This window comes from Cydia splendana, unplaced genomic scaffold (genome assembly GCF_910591565.1).
Source record: "Cydia splendana unplaced genomic scaffold, ilCydSple1.2 scaffold_49_ctg1, whole genome shotgun sequence".
Taxonomy (NCBI): domain Eukaryota; kingdom Metazoa; phylum Arthropoda; class Insecta; order Lepidoptera; family Tortricidae; genus Cydia; species Cydia splendana.
Genome location: NW_026946892.1, coordinates 1,350,708 through 1,360,670, shown reverse-complemented (window position 1 = coordinate 1,360,670; position 9,963 = coordinate 1,350,708).

Here is a 9,963-nt window from a genome sequence, read left to right as displayed (position 1 = left end):
TTGGCCGTTGGGTGAGAATCCTCTACGATGAGCGTTTGTCATGTCTAAAATCTTATTGTAATCCTCTACATCCTTTTTCATAATTATATTATTGTTCGGTACTCGTTTAAAGACAAGTTCCAACAGTCCAGGAGTCATGTTAACAGGAGATCTAAGGTCCCGTTTTCTAAGGGGACCTTGCATTTTGGAGACAAAGCAAACCGCTTGGAACAGGTGTTCCTGGGGGTGACCTGAGCTGATTAAGCCCGGTTGCCAAGAGGTTCCCCCCAGCAGGTGGGCAAGGGGGGGGGGGAAGTGCCTCCCGCGCGCCTCACTCTAAGCTTTATATCTGTATACATCTCGCAACTATATCAAGTTTGGTGTCATTTTCGTATAATTCGAGGATGAAGAATCCATTTCTGTGACTATATTTTCACTCACCCATACAAAAAATTCGATAAATTCAAAATTAAAAAAAAAATCTTTTAATTTTTTTTTCGAAAATCTTGTACAAAATTTATACTATGAGGATTTGCTCTAGAAAAAAAATATCTGTGAATAGCCCAGTTATCCTACTATACAGAATAGTAAACTTGTCAAACATTTTTTTTTCATAACTCTGTTAAAAAAAATGTTTTGTGTCGCGCGGCGTACCTGCATTGTAAGAGCGGTATGCAACGTTTAGGATTTTTAAGTATATTTAGATGATTTCTGATAAGTTGTTATTTTTCTGGTGGTAGATTACATTAATAAATTACTTCTGGACGTGATATATATACAAATATATAAATAAATAAAGATTATAAATGTGATAAAATTAACATAGGAGATGTTTGACAAAAAATGCGGGTTAAAATAAGATATATATATTGTTCATAATTGCCATTATATGCCCATGTGACTGTGCATTTTAGGTTTTTTTTAACGCAGTTGCACCTCCCTGCGCATTTTGTTTTGCAGCGGCAACGAATAAGCTCTAAACAAGCAGCAGCCGCCGCAGGTAGGCTTGTCCATATGGGCTCCCAATAACCATGTTGTTTGGACCAGCCCCAGTCAGCAGGGCATGGTGGCTGTTGCTGAGGGGCTATAATCTGTCCCCAAACATAGACCAAATCCTACACATGCGACACAACTGAAAACCGCCGTGTTGCCGAAATAATTTCCGCACTTTGTCAACCAGGTGCAGAAAACCCTAGAGGAAAAGCAAACCGCTCTATGTGCGTTCCTTGATATTGAAGGTGCTTTCGACAATACGCCCACAGAGACCATACTCAATGGTATGAAATCAAAGGGAGTAGACGAAACCACCAGATGGGTACATAGCATGTTCTCGAACAGAGTAGCCACTCTGACCATCAATACTATTTATAGAGCATGAATTTTATACCATCCCCACTATTATAGACCCTAGCAGTAGACCAACTTCTTGCAATCATGTCAGGCCAAGACTTTGATACACAAGGATATGCCGACGACCTTGTAGTCATCGTCAAAGGCCCTTGCCTCAACACAATATCCAACCTAATGCAAGGAGCTCTAAACACAATATCTATTCACATGGTGTAGAGAAAATGACTTGTCCATTAATCCGAGCAAGACTGTAATAGCCATTTAACCATTCACAAGGAAACGGAAGCTCGATAAACTCACAAAACCAAGACTTCATGGACAAATAATACCGTTCTCGGCAGAGGTCAAGTATCTAGGGGTCACCTTCGACCAAAAGTTAACTTGGAACCCTCACCTGAGAAACATTATACAAAAAGCGAAAATGGCCATGTGGTCATGCTGTCGAATGGCAGGAGCAAGATGGGGCTTAAGACCCAAATTGCTATGTGGTTATACACAGCGGCAGTGAGGCCAATTGTCACCTACGTCTCCGCAGTCTGGTGTAACAAAACCAGCCAAAAGACAGCAATAGACACTCTAAACAGCCTGCAACGCACGGCTTGTTTAACAGTAACAGGCGCCTACTCCTCGACACCGGGAGCGGCCCTAGATGCACTGCTGGACATCATACCACTCCACTTGCAGGTGCAAAAGGAGGCCAAGCAGTGCGTCTACAGAATATGCACGCTAAGCAGGCCAAAATGGCGCTCTCAGGCATTAACCAATCTAAAGGCCTGGGTTTTTGCGAATAGAACCCTTAGCATGCCCACTGATGACACGCAAACCGAATGTCATCTCACCAAACTGTACACAGTAGAAATACCTCCTAGAGACAAATGGATCAACCACCAAATGTACGTCGAAGAGGGAAGCCACATCTGGTATACAGATGGTTCCAAGAAAGGCAATGATGTAGGATGTGGGATCTATGGTGAGAGATCTAAGCTCAGAGCTAGCGTCAGCATGGGCACACTGGCCTCAATCTTCCAGGCAGAATTCATCGCCATCAACAAATGTGCGGAGATCAACCTGGATAGAAACCTAAGACACCAGCATATCTACATCAACTCAGACAGCCAGGCTGCTCCGCTGGCACTAGAATCCCTTGAGTCAAACTCAAAACTAGTCCAGAACTATAAAACAAACCTAAATGCACTGGCTTACTCCAACAAAGTTACACTTAGATGGGTACCAGGGCACTCCGACATTAACGGAAACGAAGAGGCGGACGAACTTGCTAGAAAGGGCGCAGACCCACCCCTGGTCGGCCCAGAACCGTTCTGTGGAATCACAAAACGGGATGCATATTCTCTGCTCAGCAACTTAGAAAAAACGAGAGCAATCGCTTGGTGGAAGTTCGTTAAAGGACAAGAACACTCGAAAGCTGTGATCAAAGGGTTCAACAGCAAAACTGCTAAGGCGCTTTTAGGACTCAAAAGGCACAAAACCTGCGCGGTGACCAGAATACTGACTGGACACTGCAAGTTGAACAAACATATGTTTCAAATTGGCAAGAAACAAGATGCGACATGCAGGTTCTGTCAGGAGTCAGAGGAGACTGCAATGCACATTCTCTGTTTTTGTGGACCACTAACGTCAAAAAGAAGTACCTACCTAGGGCGACACGTAGTGCAACCCTATGAGGTACAAAACATTACGGCCCAAAGAATCTGGAACTTTCTGGATGCAACGGGCATTAGTAATGAACTTAAAGGGCCGTCACAATAGATCAATGCTGGTCAATGCGCCACTCAAAGGCCCACAACACCACAATAATAATAATAATGTCCCGCGGGGGCCGCTTGTGGCGAGCTGACACTGAGTGGCGACACCGCGGACCCCTATTCCAGAGGGCCCTGTCATTTGGCCCTCGCCTCTGTGCTTGCCTTGATTGGCCGGCCAGAATGGAGTCGCAAGAGCGGGACCTATGCTCCAGGTTGGAAGTGTAAAATGTCATAACGCCGGCGGCCTGCTGAACGGATTACCGGGATCTGGCTACCGCAGACTCACCTCTCGACAACCTCACAGCCACTCCAAAGTGTTGCCCTGTTGTCGCACTGTGCGTGCGGCCATTGCGGGGCCCACTCAATGAGTTGGCGAGTCACCACCTGTCATTTACAATTTTGAGACTGATTGGCACGGCAGGTGTCCGCTAGTCTCTCCCACAGCCCATCCAACTCCATCCAGTCCATCCAACTTTCAAATCTATAGCCCATGACCTTAGTTCCCATCGCAGCACAAAAGTGCTGCACTGCTATTGCAGCATTGCTCCATCCACCACCACCACCACCGCACCATCTCCGGATGTATCACATTGTGCGTTCGGGGATAGTATACACCACATGTATCCCTTGCTTTTAGATTGAAGTGCCTTAAAGGGCCTCTGCGCTGTTGGCTTCGGCCCCACGTACGCCTCCCAAAGGTCCGGGACCCCATGGTCCCGAGATATGGAAAAGACATACAAATAATAATGTTAATTTTATCACATTTATAATACTTAACTCTGTTGGCGATGGTTTTCCCAACATACTTATTTATATATTTAATTTATATTTGTATATATATCACGTCCAGAAGTAATTTATTAATGTAATCTACAACCAGAAGAATAACAACGTATCAGAAATCATCTAAACATACTTAAAAATCCTAAACGCTGCATACCGCTCTTACAATGCAGGTACGCCGCGCGACACAAAACATTTTTTTTTAACAGAGTTATGAAAAAAAATGTTGGACAAGTTTACTATTCTGTATAGTAGGATAACTGGGCTATTCACAGGTATTTTTTTTCTAGAGCAAATCCTCATAGTTTAAATTTTTTAAAGGATTTACGAAAGAAAAAACTAAAAGATTTTTTTTAAATTTTGAATTTCTCGAATTTTTTGTATGGGTGAGTGAAAATTTAGTCACAGAAATGAATTCTTCATCCTCGAATTACACGAAAAAGACACCAAACTTGATATAGTTGCGAGATGTATGCAGATATGAAGCTTAGAGTTAGGCGCGCCGGAGGCACTTTTTCCCCCCCTCCCCTGCCCACCTGTTGGGGGGAACCTCTTGGCAACCGGGCTTAATCAGCTCAGATCACCCCCAGGAATACCTGTTCCAAGCGGTTTGCTTTGTCTCCAAAATGCAAGGTGGTGGACCTTAGATCTCCTGCTATGTTGAATCGTGCATCTTTAACATATAACACGTCATCAATGATTTTAACTCGACTATTACCAATATGCATTTTATCATCCTCGAGATAAACACCAAATGGTATTTTTGGTGTTTTAACAAGATGTTTAATATATTTATTTTGTAAATCATCAATACTACTATCACCAACGCCACCTTCATCAAGTTCAAGAGCCGACTTCATATCGTCATCATCGCTAGGCTCTTCATCTCCCCCTGTTTTTCTTTCATCATCTTCGTCATCATCATCAGAATCTTTAGAATCATCATCATCATCATCATTATCAAACTGGTGTGTTTTTGTTGTAGGACTCCACTTGATCAATTTACTATTGGGTTCTTCGGTTTTGATCAGATATTTCCTTTTACGTGAACGTTGTGGCAATGGTGTGGAGGATTTTATCAATATATTATTCAATATTAGAACTCTGGGTGAATACTGTGACTTATATTTAAAGACTGATGTTCTAATATTGGCTGAAGTCTTTGAAAACTTTAGACAAGTGTGTATAGGTGCGTATGAATTAGATCCGTGTCAATATTTCACTGCACCCGGTTTGAGTTGGGACGCAATGTTGAAATATACCGGAGTATGGCTAGAATTGTTTATAGACTATGAAATGATTCAATTTATAAATAAATAATAATAAAGAGAATAATATAATTATTATTATAATTTATAAAGAGAGATTTATTTATTAAGAGGTGGATGAGCTATCTGTATGATGACGAAGCCTGCGCTGTGGATCTGAAGGTACCTATGCTGTTATTATTATGTTTTTCTTTTTTGGGTCAATAAATTTAATTTTTTTTATTTATAAAGAAAGGTATAAGAGGTGGTGTCTGCCAAGCGTCTAATCGCTATGCTAAGGCCAATAATATATTTATGCATGATTATGACCCGAATCAGGACAGTAGTTTTATCATCTATTTGGATATAAATAATCTTTACGGTGATGCCATGCGTCGCCCGCTTCCAATCGATAACTTTAGGTGGATGAGTGAAGACGAGATTAAACTGTTTGATATAGCAACACTGCGGACAGACTCTGATGTTGGATATATATTAGAAGTAGATTTAGAGTATCCGCATAGCTTACATGACTTGCATAATGATTACCCTTTCTGTGCGGAAACTAAACTAACGATTGAGGGTAAAATTAAAAAGTTATTACTGACATTTGATGACAAAACGAATTATGTTGTGCACTATACTAACTTCAAACAATATATTGAAAATGGATTGATTTGTAAGAAAATTCATAGAATTCTCACTTTTCGTCAATCATCTTGGCTAAAATCATATATTGACTTGAATTCGCAAATGAGAATCCAAGCTAAAAACAGTTTTGAAAAAGATTTCTTTAAGCTCATGAATAACTCCATATTCGGGAAAACTATTGAGAATGTCGAGAAAAGGGTTGATGTAAAGTTGTGTAAACAGTGGGATACTGTACACAGGGAACACAAGAAACGAACAAAACCTATATATGGTCTTGATCGTTATATTTCCAGACCAAATTTCCACAGTGCCTCTATTTTCTCTGAAGAATTGGTTGCTGTACAATTCAACAAAACCAAAATTGTATATGACAAACCTATTTATGTAGGTTTTAGTGTATTAGATTTAAGTAAACAAATCATGTACAATTTTCGTTACCAGTACATGCTAAACAAATACGGTGATAATGTAAGGCTTTTATATACAGACACCGACTCTTTTGTTTATCATATCAAAACAGACAACTTTTACGAAGACATTAAACCTGACTTGCATAGTAGATTTGACACTTCAGACTTTCCTCAAAACAATGTATATAATTTACCACAAGTCAATAAAAAAGTTGTTGGCATGATGAAGGACGAAAGCAATGGAAGAATAGTGAGAGAATTTGTTGCGTTAAGGGCAAAAATGTATGCCTATGTACTAGACTCTGATGACAAAAACGTAATTGAATGTATAAAAAAAAACAAAGGTGTTAGCGCCGCGGCTGTCCGTCGGTTAAATTTTAATAAATACTATACCTGTTTAGACTTGAGTAAAACCGTGTACGATAGTATGTATAATTTAATTAGTAATAAGCACAATATGTACCCCCAAATTAAAAGAAAGAAAATTCTATGTGGTAAAGATGAAAAGAGGTTAATTTTAGACGATGGCATTAAAACCCTTGCATGGGGACATTGTAAAATAACGAAATCATTGATAAATAAATAATTACTCATTCAATTTTAAACTTTTTTTATTTCAGTATACCTAATTTAGAATGTAGGTCCTTCCGTAACATTGTAACCGTCATGAGTATCTCACGGCATTTACGACGTTTTGTGACGCGAATGTGCACGTGCCACCGCATTCCACAATGCGCAGGTGGCTTGCACCTGTGCGACCTTGAGCGCGCACGTGGCCGGCCGGCCGACCCCGATGCAAAAATACTCGAACGAAGGGGCATGGATCAAAACGTCGTAAGTGCCATGAATTTTTCACGGCGCTTACACGTTTAGGTTGCGACGTTCACGCCCCGCTTCCGTACCGACGTAAGCACCACGACGTTTTAATGTCGCGACGTGACCTGGGTGTCGTCGGGCCTCCGCCCGATGCACTCGCTCACCGAACTGGCGCCATATAGGAAGGTGGTGGTAGGTATTTTTTAAAAGCTCCGTAAACAAACTCACTTACACAAAGTAGCGCCCTCTAACGGATCATGCCAAACGAACAAGTGACGTCATTCGACGGATTGTTTGCCAAACTAACAAGTAGCGCCATCTAGCGGAGCATTTCTGAACCTCTCCTCTTCCCTCGCCCCACCCCTCTGGCCCCTCTCACCTCTCCCCCTTTCAACCTTTCCCCCTCACCCCTTCCCCTGCTCCCCTCACCCCTTCCCCTGCTCCCCTAACCCCTTCCCCTGCACCCCTCACCTTCCCCTCTCACTCCCTTGCCCCTCCAGACCCCTCCCCGTCCCCTAACCCCTCCAGGCCCCACCCCCTACCCCTCCAGGCCCCTACCCTTCCCCTACCCTTCCCCTCCAGGCCCCCCTCCCCTCCAGGTCCCTCCCCCTACCCATCCATACATATTCATGAAATTATGAAAGATATTTCAGTTTCAAAATTCGATCTGGGCACGGGATTTTTTTTGTCCATGGGAATTGGATTTTGCTGGCACGGAAATTGGTTTTCTAAGAATTATTCCTATTTAAACTATGTTTTATTATTAATCAAAAGTAAAATAATAAACTTATGGGATTATTAAGGACTTATTTCACATTTGAGATCTATTGCAAGTTTTTAAAGCATCATACAAAATAAAATTGGTGATTCAAAAACCTAGCTAATGAAGTTAAGGATCTTTGAAAGAAAAACCAGTTGAAATCGACCGCTAAATGCAGTACTCCTAAGATATTCGACATAAAAATATTGAAAAGTGTAATGAAAAGGGCTTGATTTTTATTTATGCATACCTGTAAAAAGTGGTAAAGCTGTGTTGTCCACCTTCATCCTTATATTGTTGGTGCAGGTTTTGAAGTGTGTCGGTCAGGTATCTAATTTGTTTTTTTTTTTACCTATTGTTCTAGTTTCACGTTTTCCTGCCGTCGATCTACTAATATCATCTTGTGTATTAAACTGACCGAATTTATCTTTTGTTTGCTTAGACAGTTTCATTTTTTGGGTTCCGTAGCCAAATGGCAAAAAACGGAACTCTTATGGATTCGTCATGTCTGTCTGTCTGTCTGTCTGTCCGTCCGTATGTCACAGCCACTTTTTTCCGAAACTATAAGAACTATACTGTTGAAACTTGGTAAGTAGATGTATTCTGTGAACCGCATTAAGATTTTACACAAAAATAGAAAAAAAACAATACATTTTGGGGGCCCCCCATACTTAGAACTGAAACTCAAAATTTTTTTTTTCGTCAAACCCATACGTGTGGTATCTCTATGGATAGGTCTTCAAAAATGATATTGAGGTTTCTACTATATTTTTTTTCTAAACTGATTAGTTTGCGCGAGAGACACTTCCAAAGTGGTAAAATGTGTCCCCCCCCTGTAACTTCTAAAATAAGATAATGATAAAAACTAAAAAAAATATATGATGTACATTACCATGCAAACTTCCACCGAAAATTGGTTTGAACGAGATCTAGTAAGTAGTTTTTTTTAATACGTCATAAATCGTAAACCGCAATTTTATTATGTTACTTGCTGCTACGGAACCCTTCATGGGCGAGTCCGACTCGCACTTGGCCGCTTTTTTTCTTTGCAGACCTTATACGGCCTTTCAATCCCAAGAAGGAAGCAACCGGAGCTACTGATTTAGCAGTTTTTGTTGTTTCGTTTGAAGTTATGGCTTTTATGGTCCTTTTCTCTTTTTGTGACGTAGTTTTCCCGTACGTGTCACATAGCGAGAGTTCCAGAATTTGTTGACGCACCATCATTTTTTCAATTTTGTGGAGTAGCCTATCCATTTCTTTCTTATGCTCCTTCCTGTCTCTGTAATAATTTTTACGAATGGTTTCAACTCTCGCATTGGCTAAATGTATTCTTTTTAAAGCTGCCTTATATTTGGAATGCATTTTTTAACCGACTTCAATTTCATAGAAGGAGGAGGTTCTGTATTCGGTTGTGGCTATTTTTTTTTCTATGTACGTTCACCGATTACTCCGACATCCGTAATCCGATTTGAGTAATTCTTTTTTTGTTTGAAAGGAGCTACCTCCGAGTTGGTCCCATTTTAATTTGGTTCTGTTCTGATGATGGGATCCATGAGGAATTGAGGGAACTCCTCAATTTTTAAAGGCACATGCATGGTGTTTTGGGCGTTTTCTTAAGCAACTCGAGCATTTTCTCCCGAAAACCACCAATTTGATGAAGTAGACCTAATGATAATGATTATTTTGATGATAATGATGATGATTTCTTTAAATGTAAGTATGTTCAGCGATTACTCCGGCACCTGTGATCCGATTTGAGTAATTCTTTTTTATTTTTTAAGAAGTTACCTCCAAGGTGTTTCCGTATTATTTTTGGTTCTGGTCTGATGATGGAATCCATGAGGAATTGAGGGAACTCCTCAATTTTTAAAGGCACGTGTTAAGTGATTTCGGGGTTTTCTAAAGTAACTCGAGCATTTGCTTCCGAAAACCACCAATTTGATGTACTGCAACTGTAGCCTTACCACGAGTTTGACATTGACATATTCGCTAACGTCTTATGCATCTAAATGTAACTTTTTATGCATCTCGCTCACACTAAGGTTAGTACGAGCGAGATGCATAGGAAGTAAGTTACACACATGCGAATATACCAATGTCAAACTCGTGGTAAGCTGGTAAGGCTACTGATCGGGGGTTAGGGTTAGGAGTTAAGGGGTCAGGGATTAAGGGGTCGGGGAATGGCGGTTGAAGGGTTGCTGGTT